Genomic DNA, 24508 nt, shown 5'->3' with positions numbered 1-24508 from the left:
TGTAATGCTAAAAGAAAAACCCTGGTGGAACATCTCACAACTAAATTAGGTTAATTGACAACTGGTCAGTAATATGATTGAGTATAAAAAGAACAGCATCCCAGAGAGGATGAGTCTTTGAGAAGTAAAGATGGGGTGGCGTTCACCGCTCTGAAAGACTGTGTACTGTAGGCAGATAGTGCAACAATTTGAGAGGAATGTTTCTCAGTGTAATATTGCAAAGTGTTTGGGGATCATCATCTACCGTACATAATATCATAAAAGTTTCAGAGAATCCGGAGAAATCTGTGTATGCAGATAAGGCTGTGATCTTCGGGCCTTTAGGCGGCACTGCATTAAAACCAGACATGATTCTGTAGCGGTGTTGCTGTATCCACAAATTCTAGTTAAAACTCTACCATGCAAAGAAGAAACCATATATTAACAAGATCCAGAAATGCTGCCGGCTTCTCTGGGTCCAAGCTCTTTTAAGAGACTGAGACAAAGTGGAAAACTGTCCTGGGGTCTGACAAACCAAAATTAGAAATTATTTTAGGGAATCATGGATGCCATGTCCTCCAGGCTATAGAGGAGAGAGACCATCCGACTTCTCAGCACACTGTTCAAAATCCAGCATTTTTGATGGTATGGGGTTGCATTAGTGCACATTGCATGGGTGACTTGCACATCTGTGAAGGTACCATTAATGTTGAACAGTATGCAGATTTTGGAGCTACATTTGCTGCCATCCAAACAATGTCTTTTTCAGGGTAGGCCTTGCTTATTTCAGTAAGACAATGCCAAACCACATTCTGTATGTATTCCCACAGCATGGCTCCGTAGTAAAAGAGTCCGGGTGCTAAACTGGTCTGCCTGCAGTCGAGACCCTGTCACCCATTGAAAACATTTGGCTCATTATGAAACGAAAAATACAACAAAGGAGACAACGAACTGTTGAGCAGCTACAATCCAATATCAAGCAAGAATGGGAAACATTTCACTTTCAAAACTCCAGCAACTGGTCTCCTCTGTTCCCAAATGCTTATAGAGTATTGTTAAAAGAAGAGGTGATGCAACACAGTGGTAAACATGCCTGGCACAACCTTTTTGAAAAGTGTTGCTGGCATCAAATCCAAAAACATAAACATTTCTCAGTTTCAACATTTGAAATGTTGTTTTTGTACCATTTTCAATTAAATATAGGGGTAAATGCACATTGCATTCTGTTGTCGTTTGAAATTTACGCAGTGTCCCAACCTTTTGTGTTATGGGGATGTAAATGGACAGTAAATAAAGGCACTAACAGGGGTAATGGAAAATATATTCTTAATGGTTTGCTATTTTGATTCTAGGGCTTTTTTTTAATTATCAACCCTAAGCCTGGACTGTGGAGAGAGTTTACATATTTTCCTACAGTCTCTCTCTAAGCTAAAATGGAATTTAATCGGGCAAACGATGTAGCGTTCGAAAATGATACAATCGGTTTTCCAAAATGGGAGTATTGATATAGGTCTCCGTAGGTTCACCTGTAAAGAATGGTGCCGTAACAAGCATTGTATCAATGGTTATGTTCTATGTGAAACCTATTCTATTTTTTTCACAAACTATGCACAACCTCACAACATCTGTAAACGTCAACACTTGAATTAACAGCATGGTGCTGTTTCCAAACAGCTGAACTCCGGTGCTGACCTCATTGGAGTTTACTAGATAGCAAAAAGCACAATTTAAGGTATTTATCAAAATATTTTTCTAAAAGACATGCCGTCATTCTGGATTGTTATCAGTCAGGGAAAATAACTGATATGGCTGTTCCCAACAGTATCAAAATTGTGCCAATGCTACATGGTAGCATTAATTTCAGTACCTACCCATAATATTTATGCAGAATGGGACTTATGACAGAATTATCCAAATAGCTATTACAGTACATGCCTCCTTACAGAGTTGAGCATTGTCCGTTTGGTCCCTCCAGCCTTTTCCTTGTCCATTTTCTTTGGGGATGTGGAAGATTTCCAAAACTACCTGGTTGGTAAGAGTTTGAAAGTCAGTGCCATCTGTTGCACATGCTGGAGCCGATTCAGCATCATCTATGGACACATCAAGGTTCTCGATGGCATTAAGGTAACAACAAATCCTGCTCCTAACGTGAGCTACAGTTTAGCAAACATATCCGGTTGCCGGATAAATCCTCCTCACAGACAGATTTGCGTCAGTTTAACCGGCAGCTAATAGAACTTGCTAGTGTTTTTATTTGTGTTACTAGTTTATACTAGCTAGCGTGGGCTACAGTTTAGTAAACAAACACGGTTGCCGAATAAATCCTCCTCTCAGACAGATTTGCATCGGTTTACTAGCAGCTAATAGAACTTGTTGGCATTTATGTTTGAGATAGTCTATACTAGCTAACGTGAGCTACAGTTCTGTGAACAAACCTGTTACAGTTACAAACTCCTTACAGACAGATTCAGAGGCATCCATTTTCCAAATAGAATAAACAGTGATAACCATTGAATGAATGCTCGTTTTAACACTAATTGTTTTTTGGAGAACATACGAAGACCTATATCAATATAACACGGCCTTCCCATTTTGGAAAACCAAATGTATCATATAATTTTGCACGCTATATCCATCTACTCAAAACTGTATTAATTCCAAAAAATTATGTCTCCATAGTCCAGGATTAGGCAAGATAATCTGAAAAAGGCCCCAAGATCAAAAATTGTAAACCTTTTTCTAGTAACCAAGGAAAAAATGTGCCAATTTACCAAGGCCAGACAAGAACCTGTTATTCTCAGCAAACATCAAAGTTAACTCGCTCTTGTAGATTCATGCTGTACAACATCCACAAAATACGACCCTACCTTACACAGGAAGCGGCTCAGGTTCTGATCGAGTCACTTGTCATCTTTATTGGCTATTTCAATGCATTGTTGGCTGGGCTCCCCCCTTGGGCAATCAAGCCCCTGCAACTTATCCATAAGCTGCAGCATGTCTTGTGTTCAACCATCCCAAGTTCACCCATGTCACCCCTCTCCTCTGCAAGCTCCATTGACTTCTGGTAGAAGCTTGCTTCCGCTACCAGACTATGGTGTTTGACTATGGAGCAGCAAAAGGAAATGCACCTACCTACCTGCAGGCTGTGCGTAAACCCTCCAACTCTTCCTGTGCACTCAGATCTGCCACTTCCCTGTCTTGGTATCTCAGTGGTGGAACAAACTTCCCCTTGTAGCCAGGACAGCAGACTCCTGCCATTATTCCAAAAGCAGCTGAAAACCTTCATCTTTGATTAGCATCTTTATTAACTTGTGTATACCCCACCAACCGAAAGAAACAAACGAAAATGCACTTTGATTTCTCTGGCACTGACTTCGGCAACTAACGGCTTCGATTAAGGAAAGAGTACTTATGATTGTCAGATGTGGTTTTCCAAGACACCTTAAGAGGAATATTGTCCGTCGCTCTGGATAAGAGTGTCTGCTACATGACAAAAATGTTAAAATGCCTTGACATTAGACAGTGGGATAAGGCCGGAGAAAGTAAGTCAACCTGGCTATCCTGCAATTTCATGGCTAATAAGAACATTTAGACCATGGGACCTTATCTACCAGCAACTAGTGTGAACATGCAATCAGCATTGATACAAAACATGACTCCATTCATTTTTAGATGAGACAGCAGGCTCAATCAGAAAATGACCTTATGTTTGAAATCCTCGGGTAGGGAATTTAAAACAATTGCTGTGATGGATAATTATTGTATCTAGACTAAACAAACATAAATAGTGTCTAATGGGGAATTTTCCCAAAGATTTGCACCAATCACTGTAATTAGATATAAAATGACACAAACCTAGACTTGCTCACCAAAATAGTTTAATGTTATTTGTTCATTGTTTTAGATTTTGGTTATTTCAGTTGTGTTAATGGTCTTAAAGATGCCCCCACATTGTTTACGTCACTGTATAACTCTTTCCCACAGCTCAGATTTCCTGTGTACAGCAATGGGTATATAAAATGTGCATGCTGCCAAGAATGGGATAAATATTTGTATAAAAGGTTACCATATAAACATTGCGAAATGATCAGGCAAAATACCATAACTCAGCAATTCCTATGTAAAAGGGATATTTCTTAGATAGTAAATAATTTAAATAAAAGCAATATGAAGTAATAAACAAATATATCAAATACTGTAGGAAATAATAATCTTGCAAAAACAAGTTTACATCAACCTGGCCCTAAACTTTATACAAATTGTTCCCCATCTAGAATCAAAGCATATTTGGTTTCAGTCTTAACCATTGGTGTTGGCATAGTGTCCATCATCATGTCTTCCCTACTGATATAAGTCTGCTTGTATATGTTGTCACATCCCCGCTACTTGAGCTTACTAAAAGCCAATCCTTAACTAGTGGCGCAGGATAAAGGGTGGATTAAATTGACTTCTGTAAATCCTGTCCAAAGGCAGCATTATACAGTAGTAATGGGAGTAACAGAAAACCGATTTATTCACAAAATTGTAACTTATAAGAAAACGTCACTATTGTTTTTACTGGTTATGAACTCAGTGACGGAACAACATGCTGTGACTCTTTATAGGGTGTTTCTTTAAAACAGGCCCCCAATCCACTTAGTCACTTACGTAACGAGACCAATCATATGCTTGAGTGTGACGCTGACACTGCCAAGGCACTGCTGGCAGCATCTGGTCATGGCTGTACTGGCAGATGGAATCAGCTGTCAACATTGATTAGTTTATTAGACTATAGACTATGTATCGTTTATGTAACTGATGTCATGAGTTAACCGAAAGCTACAAGAGTACAAGTGCAGCCCAGAGGGAGTAACTGGAAAAGTACTTGTTCCTCAACAGAGTACTTAAGTACATGTAACGTGTGGGTGTTGTCAGTGTTGTGATGCACTAGACACACGTGGCATTAGTCAGACAGATTTTCTTATTCGCTATGCAGCATCTCTTACATTCTCTCCTATTTTACCTTCTGACATTCTCTTGTTCTACTGTACCTTTCTATTAAATGTTTCCCTGTTGTTCTCACGTCATTTCCTAATCCATGCTCTACTTATATTTAAATAGATACTATTTTCAATGCACATTTGCTACAGGAATTTTGTATGCTAGTAAAGCTCGCTGAGTATCTGTTGATTTGGGCAACAGGACTATGTGCTTAGCAAGTTTGTTTAGTTTGTCAGATATTTCTTTTCAGTTGAACAAGTGACTGTTGTCACATGGATTACAAAATCAGTCTAAACTATTAAAAATTGGTTTCTTAAGTTTGACAGTCATGGTCATTAACATGTGATCTAACGATGTATCTGAGCAATCCAGTCAAATCTCATATTGAACATAAGGCAAAATGGTTGGGATGCTTCCAACCCATGCAGCACACATGAATATATTCCATCCATCCAGCTGGATGGTGTTGGGTGCAGAAGCGCAGATGCAGGCTAGAGAGAAAGCGATGGCCTGATTAAATACTCTCACACCCTCTTACACTGATCACACATCAGCCATTCAACGCAGGGCTTAACATTGTATTTGTCTATGTGTGAGTATACAGTGATTACGTCTCTACACTTAGTGTATGTGTCCGCCCAGTGATGTTTGTGGAAGTGGGCTTGGATTGCTCTGTGTGTCAGAGGGGTCACTGGGAAAGAACATTCCTTTTCAATTTAATAGTCAGGATGGAAAACCCAGCCAGGTGTGTCCCTGCACACACAGCCTTCATCAAGCCACTAACCAACCTAATCTATTCCTACCAGGCACACAGAGTTTGCAATATCTCACACTCTGTGGCCGGAAACAGCCTGTCTTATTCAATTCTGTACCTGTATTATTGTCCTTTCATATCTGGGAATAGTTGGTTGTATTATTGCCAATCAGATTGATTGGAGTTCAATACAGACAATCGCGTTTTTCCCCGACCGCGTAAGCGGAGCCGGCTAAGAGCGAATGTCTCTTACTGACTGACTGATTACCCCTTGTTATATAGTGTAGTGTTTAGAGAAGTGACTTGTGAACTATTGGTCCTGAGTTCGTATCTCCTCGCAGGCGATGCGTGGTACGCATTATGAATTATTCCATTATAGACGAAAACGTTGCTGGTTAAAACAGTTAGTATCTATGTTATGATAAGCCTGAAATATAACAGTTTACGGTTATATTGCGACTGTTTCTGGTGGATTTTTGATAGTCAAACACATTTGATAGACGAACATATTTGCTGGCTTAACAACGTAGTTACGATATCTTAAGCCTTAGCCGAAACTATACGGTTATATTGCGACTGTTTCTGGGATGGAATAGTTCATCTTCAGTCTCTACATTCAAATCTATTGAGAGCAACAACATTTAATAATTTTTGGTAGATTCCACGATTCTCTCGTCTTTTCACTTGATGAAAAAGTTAGTTATCGTCGCCTTTATTAATAGTTATTGTATAAATGTAATTCATGAATAAATGGGAAAAAAGTGTTTTGCCATGAAAGAAAATAATGCGTTCCTATGCCATGAAATGAAATAGCTTTGGCAGACTCGCTAGCAATTGCTAAATTCTTATGACTATTCCAGTAAATTAGTAGATACTGGTAAAGCTTATTACTGGCTAATACGCTGCTAAAATGGCCAGTGGCAAATGCAATAAATAGCCACTATTTGTGGTAGAGGTAAACGTATAAAAAAACGTTAGTCAGTTTAACTGTATCAATTTCATTCACGAATGGCCAATTAACTATTAAAACGGCCAGTGGCAAAAGAGGATTTGGTCAGGATAGAGACGAGGCTATACTGACACCCGGCAAATGTACAGCTCCGTGGTGTAGTGGTTAACGGCACAGCCTTTCACGTGGGCGACCCGGGCTCGAATCTCGAGAAGGCAACACTTTCTATTGCGGGCCGGCTGAACTAGGCTGCCTAGTTTCTTGTTTATAAGGCACTTACTGTATACATCAGCATGCGGATGTAAAAACATCCTTAGGATGGCAGGTATGTAGGTAGAAGCCTGAAGAGTAGCCGGGCTTCGAGTATAGATTCAGGTGAATATTGAGACTATATACTTCACCCTCGCTGCTCCAGCCCTGGTTGATTTAACTCATGTCCTGTAACTAAAGTCTGTTAGATCAGGGGACCAACACATTTTCAATCTCCAATTAGCAGTGAGAGAGAAATATAAACTCCTCAGTGCCATGCTTATCCACCCATCCTTCCATCGTTTTGTTCTTCACAAGGCGTAACAACTGCAATAATTCCTCCCTTTGCCTATCTCTCCTTCATTCCCTTGCACTATCGTTCCCTCCACTCTTATTAGCTAGAAATGCATGTGTTATCAGATGCATGTGTCTGATCCGGGTTGCTTCAGCAGCCACCAAGTCATGTCAGTGCCCTGTTCATGGCCTGGGGTTGTTTTTGGGATGGTGTTGCAGTTCAGTCAACTTGGAGTTGCTGTTTTGTCTTATTTTTTAAATTGTTTTCTAAACTTATTTCACCGGTTAAGTTGACAAAAGAACACACTCTCATTTACACCAACAAACCACATCATAATTACAGTGGGGTGGACAGGGAGGCAACCAGTCTGGGGATGGTTATATGACCAGCTTGAAAATGTTGCCTAAACACTGGAGTTAATGAAAAACCCTTACTATTACAAAAATTACCATGGAATTTATTGAGCAAATTCAGAACATAACTGTTTAATTTCCCATCTATGCAAGGCAATGTCCCAAATCCTTGCTCTGGGTCATTGGGATTTGCTCTTCAGACCGACCGACCCTCAGACTCCACTTCCAGCAGTATCTGTACAGTACAGACCATCTCATTTTAACATTTAATAGAGGGGTTGTTAGGATCACATTAGGATAGGGTAATGAATCTTTAAGCAGGGGATGTTACAGTGGGAACTCTTTGGATCAGGCTTTGATCATCACAATATGATATGAAATGATTTCCCCCATTCACCTGCGTGATTTGACTAAGTATGGAAGTAAGCTTTTCAAAGGAGTTCTTCAAACTGACATATGTAATCCATATCAGATCTAACTGGTTAAACTGTTCAAAAGGAATGTATTAGATAATCACAGTCTTTCAAGTGTAGCTTCAATCTCCTCCAGTTCTCCTCAAATCATTCATGCAAGGTGAAAAAGTGAAGACGCTCCAAAATTCGTTATGGAATGAGTGACAGCCATGAGGTTAAACAATCTCTGCTGGCAGTGCCAACCCCCTTCTCATTTATTCACATTAAAATTCATAAAAGCTTTCAGGGAAAAGGGAAACGGAATTCGATAACATATAAAATGATACTGAGAGACCTTACCAGGTATTACTACAGTCCTACAATACCTTGATCTTCTTTGAATTGCTGTGGAGAGATCAGGACATAGGAAATGATGGATGATGTAGATTAACGCGTTTTAGTCTGATCATAGGGTCTATGGCCGACATCGTACTCCTGCTGTGTCTGTATGTGTATGTGTTTGCACATTAATAGATTTTTTTTTCTTTCATCAGTCTGCACAAAATACACCATGATGAAAAGCACTTTTTTTTTATTTTTATTTTTTTTACATATTTCCAAATTTTTTTAATATCCAGAAATATCACAATTTGTAAGAATTCAGACCCTTTGTTATGACACTCGAAATTGAGATCCTGTGCGTTGTTTCCATTTATCATCCTTGAGATGTTTCTAAAACTTGATTGGTCCTTTGTGATAATACTATGCATTACATCTGGAGGACACCGGGTACCAGGACCAGGGCGACAGTTCACCTTCCAACAGGGCAACGACCCTAAGCACAGTCAAGGCTACACACGAGTGACTTTTGGACAAGTCTATTTTTTTGAGTGGCCCAGAGTTCAAACATCTTGAATACCTGAAAATGATCCAACCTTTCAGAGGTTGAGAGGATCTACAGGGAAGAATGTATTTAGGGAGCACAATTTCTTAATGGGTTTTCAACAATAGTCCACATGTAGTACTTGGTTAGAAGTGCTGATTGAAGATCTGGCTACAGTATGAGTGCAAGATGGACATGAAAAGTTGCTAAATTTCATCCTGTTCGTAATAGCCTATAATAGGTGTTTTTAATTATGCTTAAGGCTATACTCCAAGAACCTGTTTGAGCATACATGCAAATTATAAGTATTGGAAGGAGGAAGAGCAGTTCCCTGATGCAGACTCTTCTTTGAAGGATATTTATTTATTTAAAAGCATGTGTCGTTACAAGCCCAAAAATTCTATGTTAGTGTAATGTAAACCATGCATGAAATGCTCTGCTGACATATACGTAGGTACAGTAGTGAAAGGTAACATGTTTGGATTTTAAAAAATTATGGATGTTCCATTGTGCTCCAGCCTGATGACCAGTGTCTAGGCTTAAATGGCAGTACAAAAAAAATCCCCTCTGCAGTTTTAAACTTTTATACTATCACGATTTCTTAAAAACATAAAATAGCATGCACAGCAATTAATATATTTACAAAAAGTTTTCTTCATTTATTTGTCTGAGTTGTTGGCCAAAGGTTCTATCACATCCACCAGACTCAAAGACCTCGGTATCAAAGGTACTGCACTCAGCTGGCTCCACTCCTATCTATCCAACAGATCCCACTTCATCTCTCTCCATAACCACACCTCTGCCACAGTCACTCAAGGTGTTCCCCAAGGCTCTGTACTCGGCCCCCTCCTCTTCATAATCTACATCCTCCCTCTTGGTCAGATACTCCGGCACTTTAACCTGGACTTCCACTGCTATGCAGATGACACCCAAATCTACCTCAGCACCAACTCCCCCCACAATCCTCCCCTCTCCCACATCAACTCCTGTCTGTCAGCTATTAAAATCTGGATGCAACACAACTTCCTCAAACTCAACAGCGACAAAACAGAATTCCTCCTCATAGGCTCCAAATCCACACTCAGCAAAACCAATAACCCCACTCTCACCATCGATGGCACCACTGTCTCCCCATCTCCCCAGCCCTGCAACCTTGGCGTTATCTTTGATTCAACCCTCTCCCTTGAGCCTCACATCCGTCAAGTCATTAAAACCTCCTTCTTTCACCTCTGCAACATCACCAAAATCAGACCCTCTCTCACACCCACCGCTGCTGAAAGACTCATTCACGCCTTCATCTCCTCCCGACTGGACTACTGCAACTCACTTCTCCTCGGCATCAGCTCTACCAACATCAGCCGACTCCAACTGGTCCAAAACGCAGCAGCCCGACTCATCACCCGCTCCAAATTCTGGCACCACATCACTCCAGTCCTAAGACAACTTTACTGGCTTCCTATTTCCCACCGGATCACCTACAAAATCCTGGTCCTCACCTACAAAGCCCTCCACCACTGGCCCCCTCATACCTCACTGACCTCCTCTCCCCGTACCAACCCTCACGGTCCCTCAGATCCTCCTCAGCTGGTCTCCTCTCCATCCATAAATCCCACCTCCGTAGTTTTGGGGACAGAGCCTTCTCCAGGGCAGCTCCCAGGCTCTGGAACTCCCTCCCCCAAGAGATCCGCACCTCTGAGTCCCTCACCATCTTCCAGTCCCACCTCAAGACCCATCTCTTCACTTCTGCCTATCCGTAGCCCCACGCCCCCCTCCCTTCTCACCTGTGTCTACTCTTGTCTTGTTTTGTTTGTTTTGTTTTGTTCTGTTTTTATCTACCTGCATTGTAAAGTGACTTTGAGTCCAAGAAAAGCGCTATAAAAATTAAATGTATTATTATTATCCAACCAGGCAGGAACACACAATGGCATTATCATCATTTGCATAATGTCATAATGCTGTTACAACCATAAAGTGTTAAAATATAGTTTAGAAAAACAAGTGGTTTGTGTGTATATGTACTGTTGTGTTGGAACTTAATTAACACTAGGATCTGTGTTGCGCTTGTCAGAGGCTGAATTCGTGATAGATTTTCTGACATGCCATTTGTTCATTTCAAATTGTAGCTGAATTTATAAAATATAAGTTGATCTTATATGGAATGTTGATCGTAGTTTGTTGTAGTCACAGATAAACAAATGGACCAACATCAGTACTCAAACATTCAGTTGAGGGACTCTCCCCACTAGAACCTTGTCCTCTTCAGTTCAATGCCATCTGGCCCAGTGATGGGTAAACAGTCTTCTGATGCTTTCTCTGTCTCTGCGCTGTGGGCCTTCTGGGTTTCCAGAAGTGGTCCATTCTGCAGCTCTGCTACTGTTGGCCTCATGCACTACAGATACATAGATAATCATGTACTTTATTCATGTAGGTTCAGGACACAGCTGCCATGCAGCATTTTATGGGTTTAATAGATAGCTACCGTGCCATCCTTGGGTCTCTTTCTCTTAGAGGATATGCCGATGCTGGTGCTCTCACTGGCCTGGCACCTGTCTGGATGAAGCCTTGCTGGGCCGGATGACTCCTGGTGGCTTTTATAGGTAACACATGATGGTGCCACCAAGGTGGAAGGCTGGGCACATTCAAGGCTTTTGATGTTCTTGGGGCTGGAGCTCTGGAGGTTCTGATGCTGATCGTGCCCCATAACTTCTAGGCCCAGAGGGGCTACTGCTTCCCTAGCCTGGGCCACTGGGGCTCTAGCCTGACTAACCTGGGCCACCAGGAGTCTAACCTGCCTAGCCGTGGAAATTAGGATTCTAGCCTGGGAAATAGGGTTCTGACTAGGGATACTAGGGTTCTGTTGTGGGAAACTGTCTCTGTCTGGAGAAACTAGGGCTCTAGCCTGGGAGCCTTGGTCATTTGCCTGAGCCTAGGTCTCTAACCTGGTAAACTAGGGCTTTATCCTGGGCTACCAGGTCTCTAACCTGCCTATCCAGGGCCTTTGTCTGGTCTAGCTTAGCCATCCAGACAGGGGCATAGTTTCTGGCCACTGGGGCTGTACTACCAACAGAAAAAGATGGTGGATGTCTGAGCTGGATGAAGGCATCAGCATCGTCATCAAAGTCAGACCCGTAGCCAGAGTCGCTGTCCGAGTCAAACTCCCCCTGGTAAGGTAAAAAGTTCACAAGAATAGAAACCAAAATGAATTCCACTGGCATGGTATCAAGTCCAAAGACGATCAGTGTATCTAAAAAAATGACCTTAAAAAAAGAATGGTTAAGTAGTTATTAAGGATTATCAAGTTGAATCTGTCTTGAATTGTGGAGTTCTAGCATATATGTATCAAACAGTTTCCATGGTTTTCCGGGGCATGGTTCTTTTTGGATCAGATATCAAAATGTTGGCTTGTTACACGCTCAAACTGCTTAGTGATTTTTAAATGTGGTGGCCTTGGTTGGTCCAGTGGTGTAAGCTGCTGCCTACGATACCCACATACTGCTGCAGCATGGGTTCAGTTCTGACCAACTGCTCTGCCAGCAAAAACACTAGTCTTTCCTGCTTCATAGAGCATAAAATAATCCCAAAAACCTTTGAAATCTTTGAAATGAGAATGAATAGGTTTTGACCCATGAAAACAAATGAAATATCTGAATACATTTATTTGTAATAACTTCCCTTGATGGATTTCCAAAAATATTTTAGAAAAAGCAAAGTTTAGGTTTAACACATTCAACTGAAGTTTTTACAAATATTGCCTCAGTCACTACTACTGCTATTTGTAATCGTTTGAATTCTCGGTCCTGTTGTCCGCCTTTGTCTATTTAAAGGAAACAGTATCTAGATTGAGCTCATCCCCTTCACTCTCCCTTTCCTAAATTATTTGACTGTATGATTAGCTCAGATGAAAGATAGCAGTGCAGAAACAGATTGAGACATTGGTGGCACGCTCCATCTAGACCAAGGTTTTCTGACCCTGTTCCCAGAGAGCTAGTGGCCTGGTTGTTTTCAAGACCCCATGTAAATGCGGCCTCATTCACTTATTGACTGTCTAATTATGAGTGAGGTGTGCTAAATTAGGGTTGGAGTGAAAACCACTAGGACGGCATCTCTGCAGGAGCATGTTTGTAGACCCCCATTCTAGAGCATAAGACACCAAGGCACAAGGAAATCTAGTCACAGGACTCCTATGTGTTGAAGAGAGACTTCATGATGGAAGCGACTCATGGCTGATTTCTCCTTGCCCCTTGAGATACGCTGTGCTTCATTTATGGAGGAATTCTAGATGGATATCTTCAGATTAACCTAATATAATGGCTGACTGCAATATACAGTCATGATAATGTAAACACACTTTTTACATATTTGAAATACTGTAAGTTTTGACCTGATTATTTAAGAAATCATGCACATGGTTTTTTACTTTGACACCATCATTCAAAAGCAAATTGGGAGGTTCCAGCCTCCCTTAGAGATTAGAAACTTGGTGTGGTTTGGTCTTAACCACGTGTGTGTGTGGGGTAACTAATCATGACAAGATTGAAAGACCTATCCAATGTCTATCCATTGATACCCTCGTGTGGGAAGGAATACAAAGCAATTTCCAAGCAATTCAAAGTACATCATTCCACTCTCTGACGGTTCCTGTGCAAATGGAGAAAATTCCATACCACTGGCAATCTACATAGGACAGGTTGTCCCACCAAATTCAGGCCAATAACTGACTGAAAGATGCTCATAAAAGTGGCTGAGAATCCCAGTGTTACATCAAGGGATCTCCAGGCCTCTCTTGCCATAATCAGTGTTGACGTGCATGTGTCAACTGTCAAAGAGACTTCAGGTCATGAAGGAAGAACCCTATGTTCTAAAAAAGAATATCAAGACACGACTGACATTTGCCAGACAACACCTAGGTAAAGACCAAAACTACTGGAATAATCTGTTGTGGATAGATACAGTTGTGCTCATTAGTTTGCAAACCCTGGCAGAAATAGATATTTTGGCAATTGATTTAGAAAATATGACTGATCATGCATAAAAATGATTTTGTTTACGGATAGTGATAATATGAAGCCATTTATTATCACAAAGTTGTTTGGCTCCTTTTTAGATCATAATGATAACAGAAATAACCCAAATGGCCCTGATCAAAGGTTCACACACCCTTGAATGTTTGGCCTTGTTGCAGACACACAAGGTGAGTTTGTTAGCTCTCACGTGGATGCACTGGGCAGGTTAGATACTGAGCCATGGAAGAAAATAATTGTTAAAAGACCTGCGTAAGGAGGTAGTGGAACTTTATAAAGATGGAAAAGGATATAAAAAGACATCCAAAGCATTGCAAATGCCAGTCAGTACAGTCACTTAAGAAGTGGAACATTTAGGGATCTCTTGATACCAAGCCAAGGTCAGGTAGACCAAGAAAGATTTCAGCCAAAAGTGCCAGAAGAATTGTTTGGGATACAAAGAAAATCTCACAGGTAACCTCAGGAGAAATACAGTTTGCTCTGGATTAAAGACTGTGTGGTTGTTTCAAGGAACACAGTACGACAATACTTGAACAAAATTGAGCTTCTTGGTCGAGTTGCCAGAAAAAAGCCTTTACTGTGCCAATGCCACAAGAAAGCCTGGTTATGATATGCCTGACAAGACCTTGACAAGCTTTACAGCTTCTGAGGGGTCAACAAGGCTTATAGTGAACAGAGGGGTTGGAGGGGGGGTGAGCTCTAAAGGCATGGGGAATCTTGTGAAAATTGATGGCAAGATGAATGCAGCATGTTATCAGAAAATACTGGCCGACAAGTTGTATTCTTCTGCACAAAAGCTGCGCATGGGATGTTTTAGGACTTTCCAGCATGACAATGACCCTAAGCACAAGGCCATGTTGACCCTCCAGTGATTAGAGCAGAAAAAAGTAAAGTGGCCATCACAGTCTCCTGACCTTAATATCATCTAGCCACTCTGGGGAGATCTCAAACTTACGGTTTATGCAAGACGACAATTATTTGGAAATATTTCGGTTACAGACAGGCTGATGTTGAGCAAAACAGAAGAATGAAGGGTACGGACTGTCAGGTTGAAAGCCAAAGCCATTTCTGAAGACATCCTCTGTTTTTTCATATCGCAATATATATTGCAGAAAAACAAAATATCGCAATGTCAATTATTTCCAATATCGTGCAACCCTACAAAAGACTGCATGCTGCCATTGATGCTAAAAGGGGCAATACACAGTATTTGGAACTAAGGGTATGGAGACTTTTGAACAGGGGTCAGCAGAGGCATCGCTAGGATCACAATACATTCGGGGCTTAGCCCACCCCCAGCCCCGCCCGGGACAGAAAGTACAGCCTTTAGAATGCACACGCGGCAAATTTGGATGTACATGCTAACGGCCTACAGGTCTACATTGTCATAATGCACATAATAATCGGATTTATAGATGACTAGATCAGGGGATATTTTTGAATTATTCTTTTTTTTTGTCAATTTGAGATCCGGGGCTATTGCATACCCTGGCAGAAATTGATATTTTGGCCCAGGCCTAACGACGCCACTGGGGGTCTGTTCATTTTTATCTTTGTTGTCATGTTTTGTTTTATGATTGTGCCATTCTGTTATGACCTACAGTTGAATGTGTATCCTGGTGAATAAGAGATGTTTTGCCTGGACACTCGTGTTTTCTTTACAAATGGTACATATATTACCAATTCTCCAAGGGTATGCATACTTTTGAGCACAACTTTAAGTCAAAAGTTTAGTTTTTTGCCACGATGCCAATGTTTGGCAAAACAAAACACTGCCTTTAAACAAGAGAGCCTCATACTAACCATAAAGCGTGGAGAGTGTGGCATAATAGTTTTCAAAGAGATTGAAAAGAGGTGATCATCCCCTTGGAATCTTCTTGAAATGCTCTTTATAGATTGTAGTAAAATCAGTTCAGTTGGAATAGCCATCTAAAGACATACTGCTCAGTAATTGTTACTTATTGTATCTCCCATCTATGCTGTCATACACAAACAAATCTGTGATTTCATGCACATACGAGGATATTTTATAAATTTTTTCAGCTTTTCTCAGTCCCTCATACCATGGACTGTCATCCTTAATGGATGAGGTGTCACCTGTCGCCAACAGAACATTAGTTTTGTTACTAAGCACCAAACAAAATTCATGAAATACGTGTCTCATAGCTGCATTTATCATTTGTTTCGAATAAGTGATCAGCCTCCTGTAAAAGGACCTAATCATTCTTCATCCATCTGTTTTCCTCTACCCTTGTGTAACCATTAACAGGGCCCCAGGTGGTGCCAGGGGAGGTCTTCATTTCCTCTGCATTCTGTCTGCCCACCTGGTGATGGTGTTGTGTTTGGCTCGGATAGAGCTGCGGGTTAGGAGGTTGGGATGGGGTTTAAGGTGGGGCAGCCAGCTGACAACCAAGCCCTCTGAACGGCTGAGACGGTGGGGGTGAGAAATAACCCTGGGGCTCAGTGTGTGTGTGATAATGTGTCTGCCTGTGTCTACGTTTACACACGCAGGTGTAGATTTGGGTTTGGGTTGTGACCCTGTTGCTTGGTGTCTGAGATGGGGAGTGCAGACTGCTGTTTTTAGATTCTCTCAGTGTCCGTTGGCTGACTTGGTGTTTTTTTTTCTTTTGGTGTTTTATTTCTCACTTGCTGTCAAGATCTCTTGAGCTTCTCTCTCTTGGTCACTATTTCCCTCATTCCTGTTTTTCAACTGTAATTTTCTCACTTCCCCCGCTTTTGCTTTGCTCTGTTCTCTCTGTTCCAAATCCTCCTCCTCCTCAGTTGCCTAATCAGTCTTAGCCGGCAGAACTAGAAGAATAGTGGACAGGTGTACGTGTGTGGGAAGGCCAGGTAGAGGTGTTTGTTTTGAAAGCGTCCTGCTCCTTTGACCACTAGATGGCCTAAGCAATGAAATGCCGGCTCCTTTGATTTGGGGATTCAAATAACCCTTGAGTGTGCACAACTGTGTGTGTTAATTACTTGGACAGGTGAGTGTTGGCAGAGCAGCAGTGTTTACTGACACTGTGTGATGTAGCCGTCTCAGTAGGTCTGCTGTCAGCTGTTGCCTTGGTCCTGTTATTTCAATGTAAAGGCTTTATTTGCATGGGAAACATTTGTTTACATTGGCGAAGCAAGTGGGAAATAAAGATGGTGTAGTGAATATAAGTTCAATCAACGACAGAATTCAATTTCTTGAACCAAATGTCTTTTAAGCATTAAATGAAATGTACTGACCAATTACACATTTTAAAGATTCTATGTGTGGTGTGCTCACAAGTCAACTCCGGACTCCAAAACTTCTCAAAATAATTGTGCAATCCATGATAACAACATGCCAGGCGTGTCTCCAAAATGTTTTTTTTTTATAATTTTTTTATTGCAACAAGCTTTAGAGAGGAATAAGATTGGGATTACTAGGGCTACAACCCATTTGTGAGTGACTAGTGGAGACAAACATCCGATGTCTTTTACTTTGAGTTTATGTTGATTTATTCTTCTGTCCCTCATTCATTTACCCATTAAAGGTGGCCACAACAACCTACACATTGGCAAACTATACATCTGGTGTCAAAGCAGTCTCAATTTTATTCATTATGAGGGGTGAGTTTTCATTTTAGCAAGGAGGCATATGCACATGGGATTATGGTGTGATGAAACTCCTGAATAAGGGTTTTTTAGTTTTATTTCATCCTTCTGCCAGCCACTTCTTATTTTTTGTGGCTGGCAGAGTTTCTTACGAACGATACTGGTTGTAATTATTTTCTCATGTTCCTTTTCATTCCATGTTGATGTGCAAAAAAGATCTGTGGCACACATCTACATTGTCTAGGCACTGTTCACTTGTAGGGGGGAGAATGGATACTTTTCCCAGTAAAGTAGTTCTGTTCACTTGCTTTGGCAGCTCTGGTGGGTAAATATGCTCCTTGCTAACACTTTTTGCTAGTTTTGTAAGTTTTATAACATTCACTTATTTTGTATGACACTTGGTGTTTTTTGTTGTTGTTTTTTTACAGCTGAGCCCTTTGTTACAGCAAACAATTATTAATGTTATCAATGATGCATTTTTCATAGATACACAAGATCTCCTCAAGAGAATCTAGAACTGTCACATTTTAATATTGCTGTACAATTTACTTCCTCTTTGTTACCCTGTTACAGAACTTGAAGCAAACCTAGATATGCCCAGTAGTAAAACATTTTGCTGCATGATAGACTGCATCTAGATGTTTTAGTACGGAGGCTGAGGCATGCATTTCATCCAGCACATCAACATGCTCTAGAACTGACATGAAAGTGGCATGTACAATCCACGCTGAGAAGACCGACTTGATTTGATTCTATGGCCTAAGCCAACTCAGTCTTTGCTTCTTTACCAACTTTATGTGTTTTGAAAAATAGATTTTAATCTAACCAAATCCCAAGGTATTTGTAGGTGGAAACATGTTTTATAACAGTGCTGTCACTGTGCTGTCCCCCGGGTAGGGCCACAGTGTCACTGGACCCCCTGTCTCAGTCCCAAGGTCTTACTCTGCTATATTATAGTGCTGGGGGAGTAGGGTCAGTTCTCCTTCTCCACTATAAATCTCTGTAAATCTAAGGAATGCATTTTCTAAATTTTCCCTGTCTTAAACCTTGATCTTGGCCCACACCTGAGGAGTACCAGGCTTGAAAGATCAGTTGCTGTCCCTGTCTAAAGTCCTCCTGGTTGTGTTGCAGATCAAGACGATACCTGATGATTTCAGCTGCCACTGTGCTGACACCTCCCCCTGCCCCGTGTTGTCCCTTTCCTTGTCCATCCTGTAATGCTTCCGACCTGGACTAAGTTTAAATAGACAGCCCACATGCATTTATTAATTATTAGAATTTGCAGCCAGAAGAGGACTGGCCGCCCCTCTGAACCTGGGTCCTCTCTAGGTTTCTTCCTAAATTTCAGCCACCTTAGGGATTTTGTCCTAGCCACTGAAATTCAACACTACTGTTGTTTGCTCTTTGGGGTTTAAGGCCACGTGTTTTGTAAAAGCACTTTGTGACAACTGCTGATGTAAAAAGGGCTATATAAATACATTTGATTGATAGACAGCCCAAGAACATTGGGAGATAGGGCGAAAGTTATCAAGGTCACTAGTATCACTTATGTACTGTAGTGGCAGCACATGGGCATCAACAATATTTTTTTAAATCTGTAATGTGCCCAGAATCCAAAATGATATGTTGGCAAAGTGGTGGCTGTAACGTTAAAGCAAGATGAAGCAGTACACAAACTCCGGGAGAACGGAGGATATTTTAATAAAAGAACAAAATGACATAACTGAGACTAAATCACAGGACAGAACAAAACAATGTTACAAATGGGTAGAACCAATACAAAAACTGACAGGAAATATTGGGGAAGCTGGAACTTGAATAGGGTCTGTGATGAGGGTAAACCGGTGTGAGCAGTAATCAAAGAAAACCGGTGTCCATAATGAAGTGAGGGGGAGAGGGTGTTGTTCACCGGCACGGCAGGTTGCCAGTGTCATTCAGAATTTAGACAGATTGCCCTTGCAATCAATGTGTTTACAAAGTATTACATGTGTTGCCTTTCTAACAACCATACACAAGTTTCTCAGTTGTTAATGAGTTCACCAGTCAGAACTTTTTTCTTTCCTTAGCCCATGCTAGATTTCTTTTGACTAGCATCAGAAATATCTGGGAGAATATTTATATCAGTCTAGAACTGTTTTGTACTGTTTGAATCCATTGTTTCCCAGTCCATGTTGAAATCTCTGTGGATAATTGCTTCAGATCTCTTGAGGCTATTAAGTCGGTTGCATTTAAAAAAAGTACTGTATAACCTTTTTAACTGAAAGTGGGCAATATACAACACTTCCGCTGTTTCCTCAGTTAAGGCTGAGGGCAAATATTTCTAATTGTTTAGGAATGGAGATAAGCTTTAAGAGATAAACAGAGAGGTGATTGAAAAACAAAAAACACCTTTACTCATCATTTTGCTTTACATACACAGTCAATATAATTTGTCTTGTTTGATAACCAAGTTTCAGGTACCATAAATATCCAACATAAACAATATACTTTGTATGTTTAGAAACCCAAGGCCCCTAAGATGTTTAACAGTATCATTACAATTAGGTCCACAATTCATTCACTAGAGATAGAAAGGCAATTGCTGTTTAATTACTGAAATCTGCCCCATTAGGCCTCTCCCCACACTTAACTGTAGGAGGAGCTCTCAGATTAACAAAAGAAGATATGATATTAACTGATTTACATGGGTTGGGGCTAATATTTTCCATATATCATTTTAATTGACTGACTACCTTTCCAATGTTTGGCAACAACATCCGAGCACCATTTTCACCTAGGTGAATTCTATTTTCAAGTACAGCCTTTTCCAAAAATAGTCATAATTGTCTACAAATTATATGCACATGTCCTTAGACAGATGCATTAGTCACAGGCGAAAAACCAAAGGAGACTAAAACTCTGGAATTGGGAATCTTTTCCTTGATGGTTGACAATTCAGGAGAACAGTGTCTGGGTGTCTCGGCCTTCCACTGATCTAACCACAGAGCTATCACTTGGATGCTAGCCTGCTGTTGAATGCTCTTACCCCTCCAGTGGTTCTTCTGACTAGTAGTCCACAGAACACTGGAATAGAAGAACCCCCAGTAGCCCCATGCACAGACGCAGTGTAAGCAGATTCAAGTCCCCAGATTGATGGACCTGGGAAACCAGGCTCCAGTGCAGCCAAGCTATTCAACACCGGCTGAGCGTTCTTGATTCCAGCCGGCCCCCTACGGTAGGTGGCTGTGTAGGAGGAGGCGGCCCAGCCCTGACTCCCACGAAGGAAAACAAAGTGTTTCCATGACTGGTTAGCCCTGTCCAGGAGAGGAGCATCCTGGGAATCTGGTGACTCACTGGTCCAAGCATTTTCCATTCACTGCCACCCACTTCTCTTGCACTTTCGTATCTAAGCAATATTTGGATCCGCCCTAGTCAACCTCCTCCATGGACGTACTGCTCCTTCCAGTCACCATGCTAAGTCTGTTCTGAATGCTGGAGGAATGAGGAATAATTTTAGTACCCTGTTTTAGTAGTTATTAAGCTACAACCAATCAGTGATTGTGCCATTGAGATGCGTATGTGCCTACTATAGTTACATCTATTCTGTGTAATTGTTCCTATATGTTCCTGTATGTTCCTATGTATGTGTCTATACAGTGTGTATTTATATTTATACACAGGTGACAAATCAAAAGAGCCACCACGAATTGCCAGAACAGCTTCAGTGCCCCTTGGCATGGAGTCTACGAGCTACTGGAATTCTCCTGGAGGGATGGAACAGCACTCTGCCAAAAGATATTCCATAATTTGGTGGTGAAGATCGGGTGACTTTGAAGGCCGTAGCAAATGCTTTACATAATGTTCATACTCATCAAACCATTCAATGATATACTTGCCCTAATAAAGATCGTTCTTTCAAAGTCCCTTTGAGCATTCCCTCTTGCCGTCTTGTTCCAATGTCACAGGTAACTTGTCCTGCTCAGCGTTTTAATACATGCCACAGAACCTGATTGGATCTTCAATGCTTAATTATATCCTGCAGTAAATCTGTATGGGAGCTTCTGCATATGTTCCTCCACTCATTTAGTTTTCTCTTTTTATTTGTTAGCTGTCTATATATATGGATATACATCTCTGGAAGAAATTAAGAGACCATGGCAAAATTCTGTTTCTCTGGTTTTACTATTCATAGGTATGTGTTTGAGTAAAATGACATTTTTCCTTTTATTCTATAAACTACTGTACTGACAAAAGTACTACCAAATTCCAAATAAAAATAGTCATTTAGAATATTTATTTGTAGAAAACAACAACTGGTCAAAATAACCAACAAAAGATGCATTGTTTTCAGACCTCTAATAATGCAAAGAAAACAAATATTTATTTTTCAACAACAAAATACTAATGTTTTAACTTAGGAAGATTTTTTTTTAATCACAGCTTTCATGTATCTTGGCATGCTCTCCATCAGTCTGTCACATTGCTGTTGGGTGACTTTATGCCACTCCTGGCACAAAAATTAACCAATCCTAAATCCACCAAATTTAACAGTGCGTGTGAGACACTGTGGCTTGTAGGCCTCTCCAAGTCTCCGTCTAACCATTAGACGACCAGGTGTTGGGCAAAGCTGAAAATTTGACTCGTCAGAGAAGATGACTTTCCTCCATTCCTCTACGGCCCACTCCTTATGGTCTTTTTCAAACTTCAGCCTGGCTCTTCTTTGCTTCTCATTGATGAAGGGTGCTTTTCTAGCTTAGAACGACTTCAGCCCTGCCCGTTGGAGCCTGTTTCGTATCATCCTCGCCGTGCACTTGTCATCATACGGTTGTTGTGACCTTTGAATGAGTTGACTGTCTCGGTCGTTTTCGCCCTCTGCCAGTCTGTAGCTTTGTTTTCCCCAATGTCTGTTGCTTGACCTTGTTCTTATGAACCACCGTCTTTGAAAATTTCAGGATGGAAGCATCCTGACACTCACTGTATCCCTCTGCCAGTATAGCCAGAATTGAACCCTTCTTTTCCTCACTCAATGCTTTTCTTGTCAACTCTTTTATCATGTTGAAATATTTTTTCGTTTGAATTACCTTTGAGGTACTACTTGCACTGTTTTTGCCATCTAGCTGGTCCTATTGTAAGAGGATAGTGATGACCACAGCAGTGGTTTCTATGCTTTTCCTCGTTAAATTAGATTTGGTTCAGGTAATCACCTAATCTGTACCTCATTAAGGTGTGCCACTCCTAATTTTACTTAAATCAGCATCTCTACATGTATGGCAGCCATTCCATTCCAGTGTCTGTTGAATTCCAACTCAGGCACACCTCATTTTTTCACTTTTTTTTATTTTATTCTGTCTCTGTTCAAATAAACCTACCATAAAAATGATAGACTGATCATTTCTTTGTCAGTGGGCAAATGTACAAAATCAGCAGGTGATAAAAAAAAAAAAAATTCCCTCACTCTACATACACAGTATCTCACAGAAGTGTGCACACCTCTCACATTTTTGCAAGTATTTTATTTATCTTTTCATGTGACAACACTAAAGAAATGACACTTGGCTATAATGTAAAGTAGTGAGTGTACAGCTTGTAGAAGAGTGGAAATTTGCTGTCCCCCCAAAATAACACAACACACAGCCATTAATGTCAAACCGCTGACAACAAAAGTGAGTACACGCATAAGTGAAAATTTTCAAATTGGGCCCAATTAGCGCTTTCCCTCTCCGGTATCATGTGACTCGTTAGTGTTACAAGATCTCAGGTGTGAATGGGTAGCAGGTGTGTTAAATTTGGTGTAATCGCTCTCCCACTCCCTCATACTGGTCACTGGAAGTTCAACATGGCACCTCATGGCAAAGAACTCTCTGAGGATATGAAAAAAAGAATTGTTGCTCTTCATAAAGTTGGCCTAGGCTATAAGAAGATTGCCAAGACCCTGAAACTGAGCTGCAGCACGGTGGCCAAGACCATATGAGGCCAAGATAAACTGGTTTGGTTCAGATGGTGTCAAGCGTGTCTGGCGGCAACCAGTACAAAGACAAGTGTCTCTTGAATACAATCAAGCATGGTGATGGGAGTGTTATGGTCTGGGGCTGCATGTGTGTTGCCGGCACTGGGGAGCTGCAATTTTTCGAGGGAACCATAAATGCAAACATGTACTGTGACATACTGAAGAAGAGCATGATCCCCTATGGAGACTGGGCTGCAGGGCAGTATTCCAACATAAAGAGCCCAAACACACCTCCAAGACCACTACCTCCTAGCTAAAGAAGCTGAGGGTAAAGGTGATGGACTGGCCAAGCATGTCTCCAGACCTATACCCTATTGAGCATCTGTGGGGCATCCTCAAATGGAAGGTGGAGGAGCGTGAGGTCTCTAACATCCTCCAGCTCCGTGATGTCGTCATGGAGGAGTGGAAGAGGACTCCAGCGGCAACCTGTGAAGCTCTGGTGAGCTCCATGCCCAAGAGGGTTAAGGCAGTGCTGGAAAATGATGGTGGCCACACAAAATATTGACACTTTGGGCCAAATTTGGACATTTTCACTTAGGGGTATACTCACTTTTGTTGCCAGCGGTTTAGACATTAATGGCTGTGTGTTGTGTTATTCTGAGGGGACAGCAAATTTCCACTCTTCTACAAGCTGTACACTCATTACTTTATATTGTAGCAAAGTGTCATTTCTTCAGTGTTGTCACATGAAAAGATATACTCAAATATTTACAAAAATGTGAAGGGTGTACTCACTTTTGTGAGATACTGTATGTTTAGGTAGAGATGGATATCTACCTGTGTATATATTGTGTAGTGATGTGCTGTTTCATCCAGCTCTGCTCGTCTGCCCACGTATACTACTGTGTTGGAGTCTCCCTCCCCCACATGCGCTGATAATCGTAGCACTAAAGCAGATTTTCTTTCCTTCCAATGTCTCCAACTTATCTCACTATCTATACCTTTATGCTTTTTATTTTCCCTTGCTGTAAGCCCTCCATCTCTTAATCACTCCCAACTCTCTTCATATTTTATTACTTTACTGGGAAGGCCGGAGATCACTATGAATGAAACCCCATACCAGCGTTAAGAGCTTCATCCAT

The 24508-nt window shown here is 41.1% G+C and overlaps 1 protein-coding gene across 2 annotated transcripts in view; it reads left to right on the top strand.

The window, feature by feature from the left end:
• The window catches only part of pde4ba (phosphodiesterase 4B, cAMP-specific a), a 194904-nt gene that overhangs the window by 26925 nt on the left and 143471 nt on the right, over positions 1-24508 (top strand). The window lies entirely within an intron of this gene.

The sequence above is a fragment of the Esox lucius genome, chromosome 8, assembly GCF_011004845.1.
Source record: "Esox lucius isolate fEsoLuc1 chromosome 8, fEsoLuc1.pri, whole genome shotgun sequence".
Lineage (NCBI taxonomy): Eukaryota > Metazoa > Chordata > Actinopteri > Esociformes > Esocidae > Esox > Esox lucius.
Note: the sequence above shows the minus strand (reverse complement) of the source record. Positions and strands in the feature narration are given on the sequence as shown.